At 44.1% G+C, this 20,366-nt stretch overlaps 1 protein-coding gene across 2 annotated transcripts in view; it reads right to left on the reverse strand.

Moving 5' to 3' along the window:
* PROSER2 (proline and serine rich 2) overlaps positions 1-16,332 on the reverse strand; it is a 40,873-nt gene extending 24,541 nt beyond the window's left edge. Inside the window, exon 1 of one of the 2 annotated variants that reach the window (XM_061435705.1) lies at positions 12,061-16,332. The gene's annotated coding sequence lies outside the window, so the exon portion shown is untranslated. Of the gene's footprint in view, positions 1-3,261; positions 6,227-12,060 lie in introns of those variants that run through there. The other variant, XM_061435704.1, reaches the window with a different exon arrangement.
* Positions 16,333-20,366: the final 4,034 nt, after the last annotated feature.

Raw genomic sequence — 20,366 nt, forward strand, 5'->3', positions numbered from 1 at the left:
GGGTTGCAAAAAGTCAGACATGACTGAGCACGCGTGCACACCCGCAGTTTAAAAGTTATTCTGATACTGTAAAACTGCAGTGCTTAGACTTCTACAAACAATTCCGTTGAAAGAAGATGAGGAAACTAATCAGAATTCTTCAGAAGCCAGAGGTTGTGGGGGAGAAAGTGGAGACCTTGGCTCAATACCCTTCACAGGCTCAGACAGTCAATCTTCTTTCATCTCTTAAGGAATCAAGAACCAGGGGCTGCTCCTGGTCCTCATTCTCCAGAAGCCAAAAATATAGAATTCCCCAGGAGGGGGACGGATTTCTGAGCGAGAGGAGTACGGGTCTGCCCTGTCAAGGGGACAGCCAGAGATAAAGAAGTGGGAGCAGACCCATCTGACAGAGTGGCCAGAAGCTAAGGGTCTGTGAGTTCACGACCACCTCTCAATGTCTCATCTCCTCGCCCAATCAAGGCCTCACATTTTATGGCTGCAAATGTGCGCGTCATACAAAGGGAGACCAGGGTTGGTAAGAGGGCCCCAGAGATGAAAACCGCCTTCTCCCCGGGAAGCAGAGCAGGAGGCGTCACAGGTTAACACCACGGAGGGACCCACAGCCGTGTGTGCACGTTCTCTGTTCATTCGTTAGGCTTCCTGTGTTTGTTTCTCAGCATTTACTAGGAGTTTCCTTTTCTGGTGAGGTCCAGTTTATCGGGACAAGGTTGCAAGTGATCCACAGTCTTGGTAAATCTCCATGTGCCGAGAGCGGCCAGTCGTGGCCCTCGGAGCTGACAGTGCTGGTGGAGCTGATGGGGCTGTGGCTGGTGAGGCCAGTGCACGCCCAGCAAGCGCATGGGAGCCAGAGAGGAAGGTGGCTTCCCACCCACCCCTCCCCTGTACATTCCAGAAAGACCCAGAATGGCCTGGATGGAAGGTAGCCGGCCCTCCTTCCACCATCATCCCCATCCATCAGAGTTCCAACTGGCCACAGTCAGGTCTACAAAGCAATCCAAGGATCTGGGTCTTTCCATCATTCACCAAACCCTAGAGCTGAGTCATCTTGTCAAAGACCCATCTCAGGCACAGCAGCTTTCAGCCTCGTCACACAAACAGCTGTGGGGACATCACTGGCTCCTCCCTGTCCCTGCCGCTCACAGCCAGCCAGCTGCTCGGCCCTGTTGATTCTTCCTGCACAATGTCAGCTGGTTCCACTTCCTTTCTGGGCCCCCTCCCGAGTATAGGACCACATTTTACCACATTTGACTCTGCTCTTCACCTTTTCCACTCTTGACCATCCTGCTGGATTAATCTTGAAACACCACTGTGATGTCACCCTTCTCCTAAAAGCAATCACCCACCCCCACCGCCAGGCTGCAGAATCAAAGTTCGTCCTACCCACTGGGCTTCCCTGGTGGCTCAGACGGTAAGGAATCTGCCTGTAATGCAGGAGACCTGGATTCGATCCCTGGGTTGAGAAGGTCTTCTGGAGAAGGGAATGGCTACCCACTCCAGTATTCTTGCCTGGAGAATTCCATGGGCAGAGGAGCCTGGTAGGCTATAATCCATAAGGTCCCAAATAGTTGGATACAACTGAATCGACTTAGCACGCACGCCTACCCATCACTCCTTGCTTCCCTTTGCAATCCAACTTCCTCTCTAATCTCAGCATATTCTTCTGATGTTTACCATTCTCCTACTTCACAAGGAGCAGATGCCAGATGCTAGAAAAAAACAGGCAGGTGAATAAGAAGCATCTCCTCCTCAGGGGAACTTGGTCAGGGTATTGGTCCTTAATCTAGCAACGGGTCAGACCCAGACCTACTGAATACATCTTCCGGGGTAACACCTGAGCGTGTGCATTTTTATCACGTTCCACAAGTAACTCTGCCACGTGGTGCCAACTGTAACAGAGGACGGATGCATCGCTGTGTTCAGCGCCATGACACGGCACACGGGAATCAAGGGGAAGGTGGCCACACTCCCTGGGAGGGCTCAGGGACTTTCAGAAAGGCCAGCACTAAGAGATGTTTGAGATTTCAGGAGACTGCTAATGAAGCAAACCGTGCTAGGCATTCGAAACATAGAGTAAGCAAAGCTATGGAAATACATGACTTGTTTGAAAAGTGGTGAGTGGTTGAGGTGAAGCGCTGAACTGGGCTAAAGCACAATGCCAAATGGGCTGGAAAAGGGAGGAAGTGCAACTAGATGTACGAGGAGCAGACCTGAGCAAAGCAGGGCATGAATTTTGTTTTGTTTAATTAAAAAAATTAAAAAAAAATTTTGGGTGGTCTTCACTGGCGGGGGGGGTCTTCATTGCGGTGCTCGGGCTTTTTGCCGTGCACACAGGCTTCTCCAGTTGTGGCACTCAGGCTTAGCTAGCACATGGCATGTGGGATGTTAGTTCTTTGACCAGGTTCCCTAGAGATTTGAGGAACAATGACTTTTCCTGGGAAACTCGGGAAACTCTGCAAGGCTCAGTGGCTCAGGAGGTGATACAGGACAGATGAGTTTGGATTTAGTGAGAGAAGCAAAGGAGACATCCACAGTCAAGAAACCTGGGGACAGTCTAGAAAGGAAACGCTGAAGACAGCCTGGCTTTACTTGGAGGGAGAAACCCTGAATTTAAACTTTTCTTGGATCACAACTTAGCTCGAAATTAGCCAGGCAAAGGCTGACCAGACCCAGTTTACTAAAGAATCTAAACTGGAACAAACAGATGAGTTCCCTTCCATTCAACTACTAGGCTTTGTCCCCTGGGGTGGGGGGAGGGGATCAACTTCTTCTGAGACTTAAGATTCCCTGCAGACAAGCTAAACGGAATCACAAGGGTGATTATTGTCTTTGCAGTTCCGAACATGAAGGGGAAAATGATCCTCCTTAACCAAGTGATGTGGAACTAATTTTGCTTAGCACGACTGTGTGACAACTCTAAAATGAGAACCGCTCCGACTCGCTGCCAAGGCAAACTCTTCACAAAAGCTCTGGGTTGGGTCTTGGGGCTCTGAACCCCTGGACTGTGATCCAGGCTTAGAGACCCCAACTCCTGTCCAGACCCCACTGTAAACTTCCAGAGCCGAGGTACAGTCGGCAGAAGCACAGCCTCCGCTGGGAAAAGGGGGAGAAATGAGCTCCTTAAAAACACCCCCACTTCCCAGGGCAGGCCGGATCCATGTGCAAACCCACATCCCACTCTTTCATCATCTCATTCTACACTCACAGGAACATTGGGAAGTTTTGTTCCCAAACCTAGAAAAACAATCTGAAGATAGAAATTACCTTGAAGACTATATCCTGAGAAATCCCAATATAATGATTTAACAGCCAAGCTGCTTCCAAAAAGATAAGTTCTTCTTGACCTTCAGGGACATTAAAAATGCAGGAGCTTCACAGTGGAAACTGTTTCTGAGTCACCGTAGATCATTACCAGGTATGGGCTTTTCCTCTGGTTAAGCAGTGGGTGCAAGTAAAGATAAGAGTCATATTACATGGAAGGTATACACTCTGAGATAATATAATCTGAATATACACAAGAGACATTGTTAGCCTTAGTGCTGGCAGTTTTTTTTTTAGTATTTTTATTTTGGCTGCACCGAGTCTTAGTTGCAGCACGCGGCATCTTTAGTGGTGGCATGTGGGATCTAGTTCCCTGACCAGGGATCAAACCCGGACCCCCTGCATGGAGCACGGAGTCTTAGCTGCTGGACCAGGGTCATCCCAATGCTGGCACTTCTTAACAATCTTCACCTGTCCTAACACGCTCTGAGTTACTCAAATAAAGATGAGAGGAATCGTATTTTATGGTTTCTTATAGTTTCTGTTTCTGTGCTCATTCCTAGTTTTACAGCGGTGATGTGCAGTAACAAAAGTGAGTTTTATAATGAGAAACAACCTACAAGATGAAGCTGTGATTGATATCAAGACTCTTTTGTATTGTTTTATTAGCCCAGTCCGTAAATTAAAAGGAAACAGAGTCCTGATATTCTTTCTTTTCTACTATGCAACTTAGTTAGGGCTTCAATAGAATTCTTAGGCTATAAATAATCATCTCATTTCTCCCCCTAGTAATTTACAGACGAACTCCACAGAAACTATTATGCTCTGGTTATCACAACACATCTGATAGTGCAACACAGCTCCATCCTGTGTCCCATTTCACACATAAAGGACAGTTTCTGCACGCCCCCCGCAACCACCCCCCAAGGTACCAAAAATGCACATTTAGACACAAACATACAGAACTGACCTGGCAGGTTGGCCAAAGTACTTTTGGGGTCCTGAAATTCATTTTCCTCCAAGTTTTATGCTCTCAAAACTTTGTTAAAAATAAAACAAAGACTCAATGCAACATTCACCAGTGAGTTGCACGGACCTAATAAACCTTTCTGAAATCCTGGATTCCTTTTGGGACCACAGGCCTGTCAAAGATGGCAGTTTTCGTTTTCCTAACCAATCCTGCCAAAGAGCTGACCTGCAAGACCCAGGGCTTTCAAGTATCTCTGGAATCGGCCTAACTTTATCTCTTCAAACCTGTTTTCCACGATACGAAACCCTTTTACCCAGCCTGGTCTCCCTAACACTCTGAGCCACGTTTGGATTGCCTCCTGTCACTCTCCTCCCCATCTTCAGAGCCTGGCTCAGAAACGATGGCAAGCCTCGTCCACCCTTCCTTCCTTCTGGAAGTTGCTAGTCACCCCTCTCTCCACCTGCTCCTCCCGCCGACTGCTCATCTCCCACCACTTGTTAACCATGCAACGCCACCTTTGTCCCTTGGATACAACTCACACATCAGATGTCATTATGCATGTAATTCTTCTTCCTCAGTTAGACTACACTTGAGGGCAAAGCTCCCTCTCTCTCTTTTTAAACTATAGCCAGGGATTTTGGAAAAATTAGTCCCAAACTATTGACTTAGCATTCATTATATAAGCAAAATTTATATTTTATTTTACAATTTTTTATGGAAGTATAGTTGCTTTACAGTATTGTGTTAGCTTCAGGTGTACAGAATAGTGATTCAGTATTTTGTGCAAATTATATTCCATTATAGGTTATTAAGGGCTTCCTTGATAGCTCAGCTGGTAAAGAATCTGCCTGCGATGCAGGAGACCTGGGTTCGATCCCTGGGTTGGGAGGATCTCCTGGAGAAGGGAATGGCTACCCACTCCAGTATTCTGGCCTGGAGAATTCCATATAGGTTATTATAAAATAATGGCTATAATTCCCTGTGCTACACACTATATCCTATAATAGTTTGTGTCTATTAATCTCATACCCCTAATTTGTCCCTGCCCCCACCTTTGATAACCATAAGTTTGTTTTCTATGTCTGTGAGTCTGTTTCTGTATTTATATGCATTTGTATTATTTTTTAGATTCCATGTATAAGCAATATGTAGTATTTGTCTTATTTCACTAGGCAAAACTCTCTATATCCATCTACAGTGCTGCAAATGGCAGCATTTCATTCTTTTTTTTGTGGCTGAGTAATATTATATTGTATATACATCACATCTTCTTAATGCACTCATTCCCTGATGAGTACCTGGGTTGCTTCCATGTCTTGGCTATTGTAAATAGTACTGATATGAACACAGAATTTATATTTTAAAACTCTAAAACCATTAGAGTATCCTTAAAATGGACCTTTGACCTAAAGGAAAAGTTAAACGTGTAAGAATCATTTCAGACACGTTAACCTCGTTGCGGTAATCACCCTTTATTCCTCTGTCATATTCAGAGACCAAAGCCTTGAAATTTAGGAGAAATTACTCCCAGTCAACCTAGAGATTTCAATCAAGGACAAATGTGAAGCAGGAGGGGAGAACTTTAAGCACGAATGATGATCTGATAGAAGCTTGGCAGCAATAACACCGGAAACACTAATGCTTCCTGATATTAACACGTGACAAGTTACAGGATGCATGCACCCATGTGTACATCCACAGGTGTGACCAGGACCAACACGAAATCTCAAAATGGGCTGCCACAGAAACAGACAGCGGAAGCAAAATAAATATGTAGCAGCTATTCTTTCGGAGAAGGCAATGGCACCCCACTCCAGTACTCTTGCCTGGAAAATCCCATGGATGGAGGAGCCTGGTGGGCTGCAGTCTATGGGGTCGCTAAGAGTCGGACACAACTGAGCGACTTCACTTTCACTTTTCACTTTCATGCATTGGAGAAGGAAATGGCAACCCACTCCAGTGTTCTTGCCTGGAGAACCCCAGGGACGGGGGAGCCTGATGGGCTGCCGTCTATGGGGTCACACAGAGTCGGACACGACTGAAGCGACTTAGCAGCAGCAGCATCTATTCTTTAGTATGGGCTCTTTCTCCATGTCAAGAAAACAAAAGCCTTGAAAAGAAAAGAATGCCTCCAAAAATACTCACTATGCAAACTAGCAAACTAAGACTAGATCCTGCACAGAACATCAAAGGAAAATCTTTCTCAGGCAGAGACTGGTAGTTGCTGGGAGAGCTGCAGGCAGAGGCTTACTTCTGTCTGGAGTTTTAAATCGTTGACGTGGTCAGTGGTTTAGCATCCTTTTCCTACGGTTTTGCTTTTTCTCTGAGTTGGGTATTTTCCTTACTTCTGAAAATGTCCTCTGTAAGAACTTAGGACCTTAAACTCTTAACTAGCACTCAAGGGTATGAAAGACAATTAAGCACTTCAAAGCCTGGCAGTTTTACTTCTCCAGAAGAATCTCCATGCTTTCATTAGAGTTTTTTTTTTTTTTTTTTTAATTAAAAAAAAAGCTCTTACTGAAAAATGTAGAAAAACAAGGTTGGTTTCAGATCATCTCAATTGTGAATAGTTTCAACTATTAGTAGGAGGCAGTAATTAATTTTCTTAAGGCCATACGCCACATGAAAGTAATTGATTCACCTACATGTAAGCAAACACTTTCACACCAGAGGCCTCACCCAGGTAGGCTGGTTAACCTGCCCCAAGGGGAGCAGTCTTTCCACCCCAGTGTACTACCACTGAACAGAGGAGGCAGAAATCAGATCTTCCCAACACAAATCTTCACCAGAAAACAAATTTAACCAGATTTGAGTTTCATTACTAATAACAAAAAGTAATGACCTAGGAAGAAGCAAACATAAAAGAATCAACAGGAGGAAAATCTAGCTTCATCTGATGAAATGTCTGCAAAGGTAGACACTTCAATTTTTGATATTTTTTAGCCCATTTTTTAAAAATGGAAAGAATCCACCTGCAGTGCTGGAGACTTGGGTTCAATCCCTGGGTCGGGAAGATCCCCTGGAGAAGAGAATGGCAACCCACTCCAGTATTCTCACCTGGGAAATCCCATGGGCAGAGGAGCCTAGCAAGTTGAAAGTCCAAGAGGCCACAAAGAGTTGCACACGACTGAGCAACTAAACATATGCCTACTGCATTTCTGGATTGTTTGACAAATTAAAAAAAAAGATCGAAGGAAAAATCCCAGCTTAAGTTGTTCTATTTTGGTTAAACAAGCTTGTGTGCTTCCTCTTTATTCAGCAAATGTTACCAGAGCAGCCACTGTGTGCTACTCCACGGTGCTAAAACGTAGAACTTCTTACTTGGACATAATAAGTATGCCTTATTGCTTTATAATGCTTTTTCTTTCTCCTGAGAAGCTCAAAAAAATTCTTGGCTGAGTTTTTCATTCCTCCTCACAGCAAAAATAAAGCTGACCGAGAGCACGTTCATCCAGCTCTGGTATTTATAACACCTGGTGAGACCGGAAGCCAAGACCTGGTTTACATGTCTTATCTCAGGTTGAACAGATTTAAATCCAAACCGGAGGGGAGCAGAATTCCCGCAGGACCTCCTGCTGGGTCCATCCACTGTGTCCAGCTTTGAACCCTGTCTTCTCCAGCCTCTCTGCAAGCCCTGCGCCTGCGTCTCCAGAGGCTTCCTCCTGCCCGCACTCTTTCTGGACACCCCCTGCAATCCAGGAACAAAGCACTCAACTCCCTCCCTGTAAATCCAGGCCTGTGGGCACAGGCTCCTACCCCAGTTTTAACAGAGGGGAAAAGATAAGGGGCTTTCAGGACTTTTTCAAGAAATGGGTATAACCAATATGAAATAGGCTTCCCCAGTGGCTCAGCGGTAAAAAATCTGTCTGCAATACAGGAGTGCGTGAAAGTTGCTCAATTGTGTCTGACTCTTTGGGACCCCATGGACTATTCAGTCCATGGAATTCTTCAGGCCAGAATACTGGAGTGGGTAGCCTTTCTCTTCTCCAGGGGATCGTCCCAACCCAGAGATCAAACCCAGGTCTCCCACATTGCAGGCGGATTCTTTACCAGCTGAGCCACTAGGGAAGCCCAAGAATACTGGAGTGGGTACCCTATCCCTTCTCCAGCGGATCTTCCTGACCCAGGAATCGAACTGGGGTCTCCTGCATTGCAGGCAGATTCTTTAACAGCTGAGCTATCAGGGAAGCAAAGCAGGAGACCTGGGTTCAGTCCCTGGGTAGGGAAGATCCTCTGGAGACGGGAATGGCTACCCACTCCAGTATTCCTGTCTGGAGAATTCCATGGACAGAGAAGCCTGGCCAGCTACGGTCCATGGGATTGCAAAGAGTCTAACGTGATGTAGTGACTCAACAACAACAACAAATATAAAATAGATAATTGGCAAGGACCTGCTGTATAGCACAGGGAACTATACTCAATATTTTGTAGTAACATAAGGGACAAGAATCTGAAAAAGAATAGATATATGTGTATGTAGATATAACTGAATCACTTTCTTGTCCACCTGAAACTAACACAATATTGTAAATCAACTATTTGTGTGTGTGCTCAGGCATGTCCGGCTCTTTGTAACCACATGGACTGTAGCCCGCCCTCTGTCCATAGAACTCTCCAGGAAAGAATACTGGAGTGGGTTTCCATTTCCTTCTCCAGAGGATCTTCCCGAAGCAGAGATCAAACCCTTGTTTCCTTTGTCTCCTGCCTTGGCAGGCAGATTCTTTACCACCAGTGTCACCTGAATGCTTCAGTTAAAAAAAAAAAACAAACAAAAACGAAATAAAACAAAGAAATGTGTTCAACCAAATGTTTGTTGAAAAAACTGGAGGACTCTAATGAACAGTCAAGGTGATACTGATGTCAGCATTTCAAGGACTGCTTATCAAACTCTCTGGGAAAAAACTTGGCACCTTGAATGAATCAGCACTGGAATTCGATGATTACTCAAATTACTCAAAATTTGACAAAGGCCTCTTGGCTACTGAAGCTGTCAGGTTCCCCACTGCTTTGGAAAACAAGACTGACATGAGAATTAGTTAGGGAATACAGTCTTAAACACACTGTATTTTTATGTGAATTTTCAAGTTCTCGGACAACATTCTTCCAGAGCTTGAGAAGGGAAGGGTCAGATGTCTGGCCCACAGTTAGTGGATCAAATCACTGACGTAGGTCAGAAATAGCTGGGGCTTCCCTGTTGGCTCAGAGGTTAAGAATCCTTCTTGAAATGCAGGAGACATGAGTTCAGTCTGTGGCCTGGGAGGATCCCTGGTGCAGCGGAGCAACTAACCCCGTTTGCTGCACCTACTGAAGCCTACGTGCCCTAGAGCCTGAGCTCCTCAACAGAAGTGGCCACTGCAGTGCGAAACCCGAGCGCTGCAATGAAGAGTAGCCCCCACTTTCCGCAACTAGAGAAAACCCTGGGCAGCAAGGAAGACCCGGCGGAGCCATAAATAAATAAATAAGAAAACAACACCATCAGTGAGAACAAAAATACAGTTGAATAGCCATGGTTAACCTAACGATTTTGGATCTGAATTGACAATTAGCACTGTAAAAAAAGGAAAGTGTTCTTGAGATACAGTTCTCGTTGTAGTATGGCTTTAGCACCCGTTGATGTTAAAATATTTTTCCTTTTAATTAACTTCTTTTTAATTGGAGGATAATTGCTTTACAATATTGTGTTGGTTTCAGCCTTATATCAACATAAATCAGTCATAGGCATACACGTGTCCCCTCCCACTTGAACCTCTCCCCACCTCCTGGCCCATCCCACCCTTCCAGGTAGTCACGGAGCAAATTCTGCCCAGCTGTCTATTTTACATGTGGTAGTGTGTATGTTACAGTGCTACTCTCTCTCTTCGTCCTGCAAATTGTGTGGAAGGGATTTAAAACAGGTCTCTGGCTTATAAGGAAAATGAGCCCACAATTCCTGGCTCCTCAGAGTTCCGTGTGGGAGCCCTGGTGTAAAATGATCTTTTACATGCCTGGTTGGAACTATGAGTTGTTGTTTTGTTTTTTTTTTTAATAAATGTTTCTCCTTAGACAATACCTCTGAAATCACATTCATTCACAGTAAGAATGAACAGGGAGGGAAAAAAATACACAACAGATTCACGTTGCACACACTTTACAACCTGATTGATGAAGTGAAGCTCAGCAGGAGCTCAGTCAACAAATTCACTGGTTCTTGATGCGTGTGGGGGACAAATCACGTGAGGAAACCGAGGTCAGAGAGAGCTGGATTTAGGCTTCAGCTTTCCACTCTAGAGGAATGCCTTTTCAGACTTTTTCTGCACCAGAACTTCTGCTCAACATCAGACGTTTCCAGCACCATCCCCTTCTCTGTACCATCTTATCTCCTTCATCTTTCTAGCCTCCCTTCCTCAACCCTTGGCACCCCGCTCAACTTCAGGTTACTGCCTCAGTGTACGTACAAACCTCTCCTCCACTGCAGAACCCGGCCACTCATGACCCGTCCATGGTTTGTGCCCCCAAACTCAAGGCTGAACTCTTCAGCATGATGAGTAAAGCCATGGCTCACCGTTCGGACAACCCACTGTCCTGCCCTTGTTGGCCTGGCTCCAACATTACCTCCTGAAAGGTCAGGGTACCTCTGACCTCTGCTTCCAAAAGACGCATGGGCCTCTGAGATCGACTCCCACTTGACACCTGTAACACTCTCACTAGATCACAAGTTTCTCGAAGGCTGGGACCATATTCAGTGACATCTATCTGCACTCCCAGGTATGCCCAGCACAGAAGGAACTTGAGAGTTCATGAAAGCGCTTCGAACCCTGGGGATCTTCACAGAAAACGTCAAATGTGCCATTGTGGAAAATAGCAACTGACCAAACTCACCTGTTGAGTATACAGGAACGGAGCCATCTTTTGTCTTTCCACACAAGACAATTCCTTGAAGTGAGCTATACAAAAAGAGCTATTTTACAGACACTCAGAGAATTAGGTTTGTAGGGGAGAGCTATGGTGAAGCCTGAGTGTATCATCTCCAGTTTCAAGGTCTGAGAGCACCAGAGAAGTCACTTAGTCCTTCCCCCCAGGCTCACAGACCAGGAAACTGGGGTCCACAGAGGTAAAGTGGGGAACCCGACGGTTACACAGCTATTTGGTGCTGAAACCTTTGGTGGACAGAGTTAAGTACTGTTCTTTTTCCCGGTGCCAGGCACTATTAATTGACTAAAAAAAAAATTACAGCAGAAACTAACGCAATGTTGTAGAGCAACTGTACTCCAATAAAAATTAATTATAACAGTTTTTGGAACAAATGAGAAAAAGGAAGTAAAATAAAATATAATCTGCAAACATCTAAAACAGAAGCGTCTGAGGAGTGGCAGGTTTGTATCTCCAGGGACAGTTCAGTGACCAGAACATGGCAGATGCCCCAACAGCCTACAAATATTGCTGAATGAACAGACCAGGCCTTCAGATAACTAGAATAGGTAGAATGTTAAATATTTCAAAGCTAGACAACGAGGCTTCTGGGAGATGCAGCAGAAGCCGAAAAGAGAAAACGTAAAAAAAAAAAAAAAAAGAAGCCAAACAACAGAATGAGGGTTTGAGAAGGAACATACTATACAAACCAAGTCTTATAAAAGTAAGTACTCTTGGGACTTCCCTGGTGGTTCAGTGGTTAGGAATCTGCCTTCCGATTCTGGGAGCTCGTGTTGGATCCCTGGTCAGGGAACTAAGATCCCATATACCGCAGGGCAACTAAGCCCACGCACCACAACTAGAGAGCCCGTATGCTTCAACTAAGACTGACACAGCCAAATAAATACATAGATAAATAAATATATATTAAAAAAAAACCCTACTCTTATTCACTCGAAAGATGCTGGTGATAGAAAAGTTAATACAAAGGAGAATCAAGTCCTTGAACAGAGTTTTCTCCAAAGAAAATCTCGAAGTGGTCACTAAGTCCATGAAAAGATGCTCATCATTATTAGTCATTAGTGAAATGCAAATCAACACCACAAAAAGACACCACTTCATGACCACTGGGGTGGCTGTAAAAACAAAAACACAGAAAACAACAAGTGTTGGTGAGCATGTGGAGAAACTGGAATCCTCAAACATTGCTAGCGGGAATGTTAAATGGTGCAGCTACCGTGGAAAACAGTTTGGAAGTTCCTTGTAACTTCACTACTCACAAACCAAAAGGTGGAAACTACCCAAATATCCATACGCTGATAATGAATAAGTAAACTATGATATATCCATTCAGGGGAATATTACTCAGCCACAAAAAGGAATGAAGTAATGATTCATGCTACAAATAGATGAATCCTGAAAGCACTGTAAGTAAAATAAGCCAGATATACATTGTATAAGTCAACTGGTATGAAATATTCCAAAAGGCAAATCCACAGAGGCAGAAACAGGTTAGTGGCTTCCAGGGGCTGGAACAGGGGAGGAAGTAGAGACTGACTGCTTAACGGGTATGGATTTTCCTTCTGCGGTGATGAAAAAGTTCTGGAACTGGATAGTGGTGATGGTTGCAAAACATTGTGGATGTACTCCAGTTTATTGAATGTCAAGTATACTGCAGTACAGAATCTGCCCGTCATTGCAGAAGACGCAAGAGACCCAGGTTCGATCCCTGGGTGGGGAAGATCCCCTGGAGTAGGAAATGGCAACCCACACCAGTATTCTTGCCTGGAAAATTCCATGGACAGAGGAGCCTGGAGGGCTATAGTCCTCAGAGTCACAAAGAGTCAGACACAACTAAGCAACTTCACTTTCTTTCTTTCTATATCACATCAGACAAAATAGACTTTAGGGCAAAAATCCTCACTAGTGATAAAAGTAACTATGTGATAATAAAAATTCAATTCCTATTAGACAGTGTATGTCTAACAATATAAATGTACAGATGCATAGTTAGAAATTAAAATAGAAAGTTGTATGTACATATAGTCTCAGAATATTTTTTAGCTCAAATATAAGGAGCTATCAACAAAGACCCCATTACAGTGGGATCTTTCAATACACCTCTCTCAATGATTGACATGTTAAGCACACACAAAGTTAGTGAGAAATGATGAAATTAATAAAGTTCATTTACTGGAGTAGGAAATGGCAACCTGCTCCAGTATTCTTGTTTGGAAAATTCCATGGCCAGAGAAGCCTGGCGGGCTCCAGTTCATGGGGTCACAGAGTCAGACGTGACTGAGCACAGCACACAGCACAGCATTCAAGTCATTACAATTGTAGGTATTAACTAATATGAAGAGAGACATATACAAAGAAACAAGCGACAACAAAAAAATAGGATTTCAATAAAGTTCATTGAACGGATATCTGTAGACCTCTACAGAACAAAATGAAAGAAAACATGTTTCTCAAACACATATAATGTGAATGTACTTAATGTCATTGATCTGTACACTCTAAAATGATAAATTCACTGTTCTATGGTTTTCACTATCAAAGAGAGAGAGAGAACCAAGTCTTGAGTGGTAGGTATTTGGAAACATCCAGTCTGAAAATACAAGTCTGTATGGAACAATCACATCGCTATTCAGTAAGGCAGCATGTTCTGCCCTGCACATTTCTTTACCATAAACCTAGCACCTACTTCCTCAAAACACGATTCAAGATTAATGCTGCAGGTTTGGGAGGGGACAACAGCATTGCTGAGAAGTGAAGCTTCGGGGTGGTTCTCTACCGAGGCTGCTATGGGGACTGCACGGTCCTGACGCCCCTGTGCTAACGTGAACAGAAGCTGAACCCACTCAGATTCAAGAGAGGAAGGCTGCAGGGCCCCAGGGGTAGAGCTGCCCAGCCCGTCGTCCTGAGAACATGCAGGCAGCGGTGAAGCCACCAACACTGCACAGAGAGGGCAGTGGAAGCTGAAAGGAAAAGCCGCCCTCTACCAGCGAAGGCGCAGGTTCTGGGATGCTCCTAGGATGTCCTGGTACCAGTGGCAGCCGATGCACTTGAACTTTTGTTCCAGAGGATGCCCTGTTCTCAGCTCTGCTCCACCAAGCCTTTCTCCTCTCTCCCCCAGGCTTCAAGGCTCAGCTCTATCTCTTGGAGTTATTTGAGATGATCTTGACAATCAGCAGAGGGTGCCAACCACAGGCTCCTAAGGTGTCTGAGAGCTTTGGAACCAGGGCCAGGTGTAGCTTCAGCTTCCAATGAAGGCTTTACTCGATCTGCTTTCATCAGTTCGGGTCGAGTGGCAGTTATCTAGGTGTGCTGGTGTGTCCCATGACTAGTTCAGTGCTCAGCACATTGGAAGTGGTCAGACAAGCTTGCAAATATTGCTGAATTAATTTATGATCACCCAGTGTGTTAGTCGCTCAGTCGTGACTCTAAGACTCTATGGACTGTAGCCTGCCAGGCTCCTCTGTCCATGGGATTTCCCAGGCAAGAATACTGGAGTGGGCAGCCATTCACTTCTCCAGGGTATCTTCCCAACCCAGGGATCAAACCCGGGTCTCCTGCATTGCAGGCACAGATTCTTTACCCTCTGAGCCACCAGGGAAGCCCCATGAATGCCCAGGGCCTGCACTAAAACAGGCAAATCCTGCCCACGGCCTCAAAGAGAGTCAACGTGGAGCCAAACGCCCTCATATTTTCTTAAAATCATCTTTCTCCTTTCCAGACTTCTCTAAATAATCTGATTTTGGCTTTCTGATTTCTACTAAAAGAGAAAATGTGTTACTTTTAAATTATCGGCATCCAATATCTTCAGTTCAGTTCAGTTCAGTTCGGTCGCTCAGTCATGTCCGACTCTTTGCGACCCCATGAATCGCAGCAAGCCAGGCCTCCCTGTCCATCACCAACTCCCACATGTAAAAAAACCTCTGTAGTGCTGTTACCAAGGCATATACCCAGTCCCTTAAAAATGGCCATTACAGGTCTGAGCAAGAAAATACACAAGATTCCATACATATACTGTCAAGTTTGGCAAGAGAGATTTTTGACAACTTCCACCCTTCCCACCCAATCCCAAGTAAATAGGGCATTTGTTTGTATTTCCACATTGGTCTCATAAACCAAAATACCTCCTCCACCTAGAAAAACAATCTAACATTCAGACACTGAGCTTTGAGGGCAGACTTTTTTCAGTGCATGCTAGAGCAGTAAGAATGTAGTGCTTAAAGAAAAGCATCTTTAATAAACTTAGGTTCTTCTGTGACCTTACATTTGTATCTGATTTGGTGTTTCTATAACTTCCAGAAATACAGATTAAAAAAAAAAAGTAGTTCTCAATGAAAATTAGAGCCAGAGGAACCTTCTTCCTACAGTCTCCAGCAACAGACCTGAATGTTCTACTGTATTTAGCAGGGGGAAAGGCACAAAATCATTTTCCTTTCCTGTGAGTGTTCGTTTTGCACCAAGTGGGTCCTGGCAAAGAGTTAAATGTTTTCTGAGGTTAGTTCCTGCGGTTTAAAAAAAAAAAAAAAGGCTAGATGCTTAAATTTAGACTCCGTAAAACAATACTGGGAAACTTTCAAAGCCTTGGAGAAATACTGGAGTTTGTTTTATTGCCTTTTGTTAAATTGCACCACATCAGCCACAAAGTCTTCTCTTTTTTAATCCCTCGCGCCCCAGCTCAGGGACAGTTCCTACACGTTTCCCGCGTGACTCAGTTACCTGTTGAGGGTCAGGGGCTGGGGAGCGGGGGTGGGGACGGAAATCCACTGGTCACTTTGCGCAGGACCCAAGTTTAACAGGTGGCTTCGGCCACCTCCTGCCAATATGAGACTCTCGCCCTCCTGCCTGCGGCGGAAGGGACACAGTGCCCGGGAGTTGCACAGCCGCTGCGGCTCCTCGGAGGAGGGCAGTGGGGCCAAGGCAGGAGTGTTGGGACAACCCCGGACCGCTCTGCGAGCAAAGCAAGAAACGTGCCATTGACCACCGTGCACCCCCCCGCCAGGATAGCCTCGGAGTCAGAAAACCACGCGTCCTCCCCACCGACCCCGAGCCGGGCGCACGCCTACTCCCAGGATCCCGAGGGAGGTCCCGAATTTCCTGGGTGAGAGGCCACCGGGCCGACGACAGCCCCTCGGATGGCGCCAGAGTCTTTCCAAACTTCCAAGGGACGAGATGCGAAAGAACCGAAGATCTTTAAAAGAGATCCCTACCAGGACCGCACCGGCAGCGACCCGCGGGAAGAGCAAGCCGCTGGCTCACTAGGAAAGGGGGTCGCCCTTCCCCTTGGGGCCCCACCCGAACCCCGACTTCCAGCGATCGGCTCCAAACGCCGCCGGGTTCACCGTCGTGCGGGGCGAAGGGATCCGCTGCCAGGGCGCCCTCCCGCTCTCCCACCCTGTCCCGGATAAAGAAGTCCGCACTCACCTGGCAGGAGCGCCCTCCCCGGGGACCGCAGGAGCCCACCCTGACGGCGGACCGGGAGCCGAGCGCCCGCGCCACCCGCTCGCCCGTCTGCTCGCGCGCACCTCGCGGACCATCCCCCGCCGCCCCGCCGCGCGCGCGCTCTTGCGCGCCCTCTGCCGCGCGCTCCCGGCAGGGCGCTCGCTTCCGCGCACACCCGGCTGCGCGCTCTGCGCCGCGCCGCCACGCGTGCTCGTACGCGCTCCCACCGGGGTCTTGGCTGTCCCGCTCTCCAAACTCACAGGGCGCGTGCCCGGGACATTTAAAGGGACCAGTCCCCGCGCCGGTGCTGCCAGGCTGCCGCCTCCCTCAGAGGTCGTTGGTGTCGGTGCCAGGTTTGAATTGGTCCGATCTGAGTGAACCCCTAGCCCCATCTCTGAATTACACAGGGAAACATAGGGATTTGCATTTGAAAGTCTGAATGAAACGGACCATTTTTTCCTCCTCCTATAGTCAGCTTTAAGAGGTTATTTTATATTTAGCGATAGTAACTATCACGAATCAAATTCTTATTAGCCTCCAACAAGGCTTTTAATAGACACACATAATTTCATTAAATCCTTAGAACAGCTGCCTGATTTCTCATCCCCATTTTACAGAGGAGGAAAACGGAGGTTCAGAGAGGCGAAGAAACGCGTCCAAGAGGTTTTGACCCTATTGCGCGGTCCCGTTTCTCCTTAATCACCGTGGAAATGTCCACTGAGGTTATTAGCTGGTTGTGGAAAGCTTTTGTAAGTTGGTGGAAGTGAAATTAATGTTGGTGGAAGTTAATGGGGTGGGACAACTCTGTAAGAAGGGAGAAAGCAAGAGTTGTGGGGTTTTATTAATTGCAGGGTTTGATATATACTCAAATGGCAGATATGATAAAAACTCGTATTGCAGAGTACTTTGTACTTATCCCCATTTTACAGAAAGCTAAGGAAGGAAGTGGTTGATGGCAAAGGATGACTGAGTCGCTGGCGACACTTAGGGCTGAGCCTTAATTCCTTAGTCCTGATATCATTTCTTTGCCCTTCCCAGAAGGAGGCATCTGATTAAAGGGAAGAAAACTTTTTCACTAATAACACATTGGCCTCATCTAACTCCCTGCGTCTTTAATTAATGTTTACAAACACTTTAATCTACACCACTTACTACTTAATTAGGCAAGTATTATTACCCCCTCTTTCTGAACCAAATCCAGAAGAGACTTAAATCCTTAATCCTCCTTAAATAATGCACCTAAGCTTTCTGTCCATGTTCTTTTTATGTCCTCTTTTGTACCATTTGTTAAACATTAATGTATTTATCATGAATTGGCTTAGTAAAAAAAAAAAAAATTAAATAGCCACGGGTGGGAGGTAATATAGGCAACCTCTATCTTTCATAAATTCAGATTTTAAAAAGACATTATGATTAGTGCTTCCCAGAATTTTTCTTTTCCTCTTTACTGGTTGTTGTTTTTCTTAGCTTGGTTAAACTTTTATGATGCATATGCATATGCTTAACTTAGTTATTATAAAGTACACATTATGTTGTGCATACAAATTAAATTTTACACGGTATCTTCTTCCAGGTGAAGAGGAAATATAAGGAGGAAGAAACTGAAGGATGATGGGATTAGGAAGGAAGAAAGGAAAAAGAAAAAGGCAAACAAAAAAAGGTGGGAAGGGAACAAGAAATGAAAATGGGAGAAATGAAAAGGGAGAAATGAGACTGAGGTTACAACCAAGGCAGTAGGGGATGAAGCCAGCCCTGCTAACTGGGACCCGAGCCTTGTGGGAATTTCAAGCTGGCTGCCCTTCTTTGGGGCTGGTGCAGAACTGGCCAGGGCCCAGCGTGAGTACCTGAGTCCTCTGCACTCCTGTCCGCATACCTCTGGGCCAACTGAACATACCCAAAGGCGTTAGATGGTGAGAAAGGATGCAAAGTGAAGTAAAAAGCAAAAAATAGGTTAGAGGGGGAATTTAAAGATTGCTCTTCTTAAAAGTACTTTTTTTTTTTTTTTTTGTATTTAAAAGTACTTGGGTAACATCAATGGAGAAAAGAGCAAAGAAACATCTGGAGGGTTGTGGACCTGCAATTTTTACTACTTTAAAGTCCATGATACTGACAAAACTTTGCTTTCTGTTCACTTGACTTTTTACTGAATTCTTTTGAGGCTGGTCTTTGCTAAGAAAATACCAGTGATACACGGCCCAAAATATTAGACGATTATTCTTATTACCTTTGTGTAAGTTAAAAACTTTTAAGTAAACTTTTAAAATGTAAGCTAATGATTTTTCTTGTATTAAAATAAGAACTGTGTAAATTGGCTTGAGAAACGGCAATATCTGTAATGACCACTAGAGGGAGGTAGACCGGAAATGGGAAAGAACAGAAAATAAATTTCAAGAGTTTTCTTTACTAAAAAATTATAGTATTTTAGAGCTAAAAGGGGAGATATCAAAAGACATGATTCTCCCTCTCTCTCTCTCCTTTTTTTCTTTTTTTGGCCGCACCGTGCGGCTTGCAAGGATCATATTTCTCCTACCAGGATTGAACTCGGGCCTGGCAGTGGGAACACCAAATCCTAACAACTGGACCACCAGGGAATTCTTCAAAAGACATATGTTTGATTTATGCCTCTTCCATTTAGAATATGTGTAAACTTGAACTATATATTCCTTTTGAGACTCAGTTTCTTACTTGTATGATGAAGCTATTAAATCTACTTTAGGAGGCTAAAACAAAATTATTTTAAAGTTTACTTTAACAAGTAGCAGATTAAAAATGTTAAGAAAATAATGAAAGTGAAGAAAAATACAGGAAATTTCCCCATTTGTTAGTTAAACATAGTATAAATAATAAAGTAAATGTTAGCATATAGAAATAGAATGTTAATATATATTGAACGATATAGATAATAAAATGGAGTAGATAACCCAGAAAAAGACACTGGGTCAAGATAGTAAAAAAGTCAATATAGTGTAGATTTTAATATGTGATGGAGTCATCTAAAATAAATAAAAAAGGGACAGATTCTCAATAAATGGACTTAAGAAAACTAGTAATTTGAAAAAAAATCAAGTTGAGCTCATACCTTTCATTATGTGTTAAAAGAAATTTAAGCTACATTAAAGAACTTTAAAACTAGGAAATTTAGGCAAATATTTACGTAACCTCAAGATGAGGGAATAAAAGAAATGAAAAAATCATAAAGGAAATGACCAGTAGACTATATTACATGAGAGTTTTAAAATTCTGATAACTAACTAAAAATATTGTAAGCAAAATTTGAAAAGAAAAAAAACTTACAAAACTATAGAAAACAAATCTGGCAATTCATTTCATCCTCAATACAAGAGCACACACACATTGATAAGAAAACTCTAATAACTAAATGGAAAAATTGTCTTAAAGAGGAAATAAAAATGATTAGTGTGTATGTCATTATATATTTTTAATTTTCAAATTTATTTATTTATTTTGGCCACACCATGAGGCTTGTGGGATCTTAGTTCACCAAACAGGGATCACAGTTGTGCCCTCAGCAATAAGGGCATGGAGTCTTAGACACTAGATCACCAGGGAATTCCCATGTAATTATATTTTAAAGTGCTTGGATTATCCAGTAATTTAAAAATAAAATAGTAAGCAATATTCACATCTATTATATTAGAAAAAAATTTAAGTCTAATATTTAGTACTGGCAGGAATGCAATGAAATGGAAAGTTTTATATACTATTGGTTGGACATAAGTTGATATAACTTTATTGGAAAAATATTTGTATACTCTGGCCTTATAATTCCATA

The sequence above is a fragment of the Bos javanicus genome, chromosome 13 (assembly GCF_032452875.1).
Source record: "Bos javanicus breed banteng chromosome 13, ARS-OSU_banteng_1.0, whole genome shotgun sequence".
Classification (NCBI taxonomy): domain Eukaryota; kingdom Metazoa; phylum Chordata; class Mammalia; order Artiodactyla; family Bovidae; genus Bos; species Bos javanicus.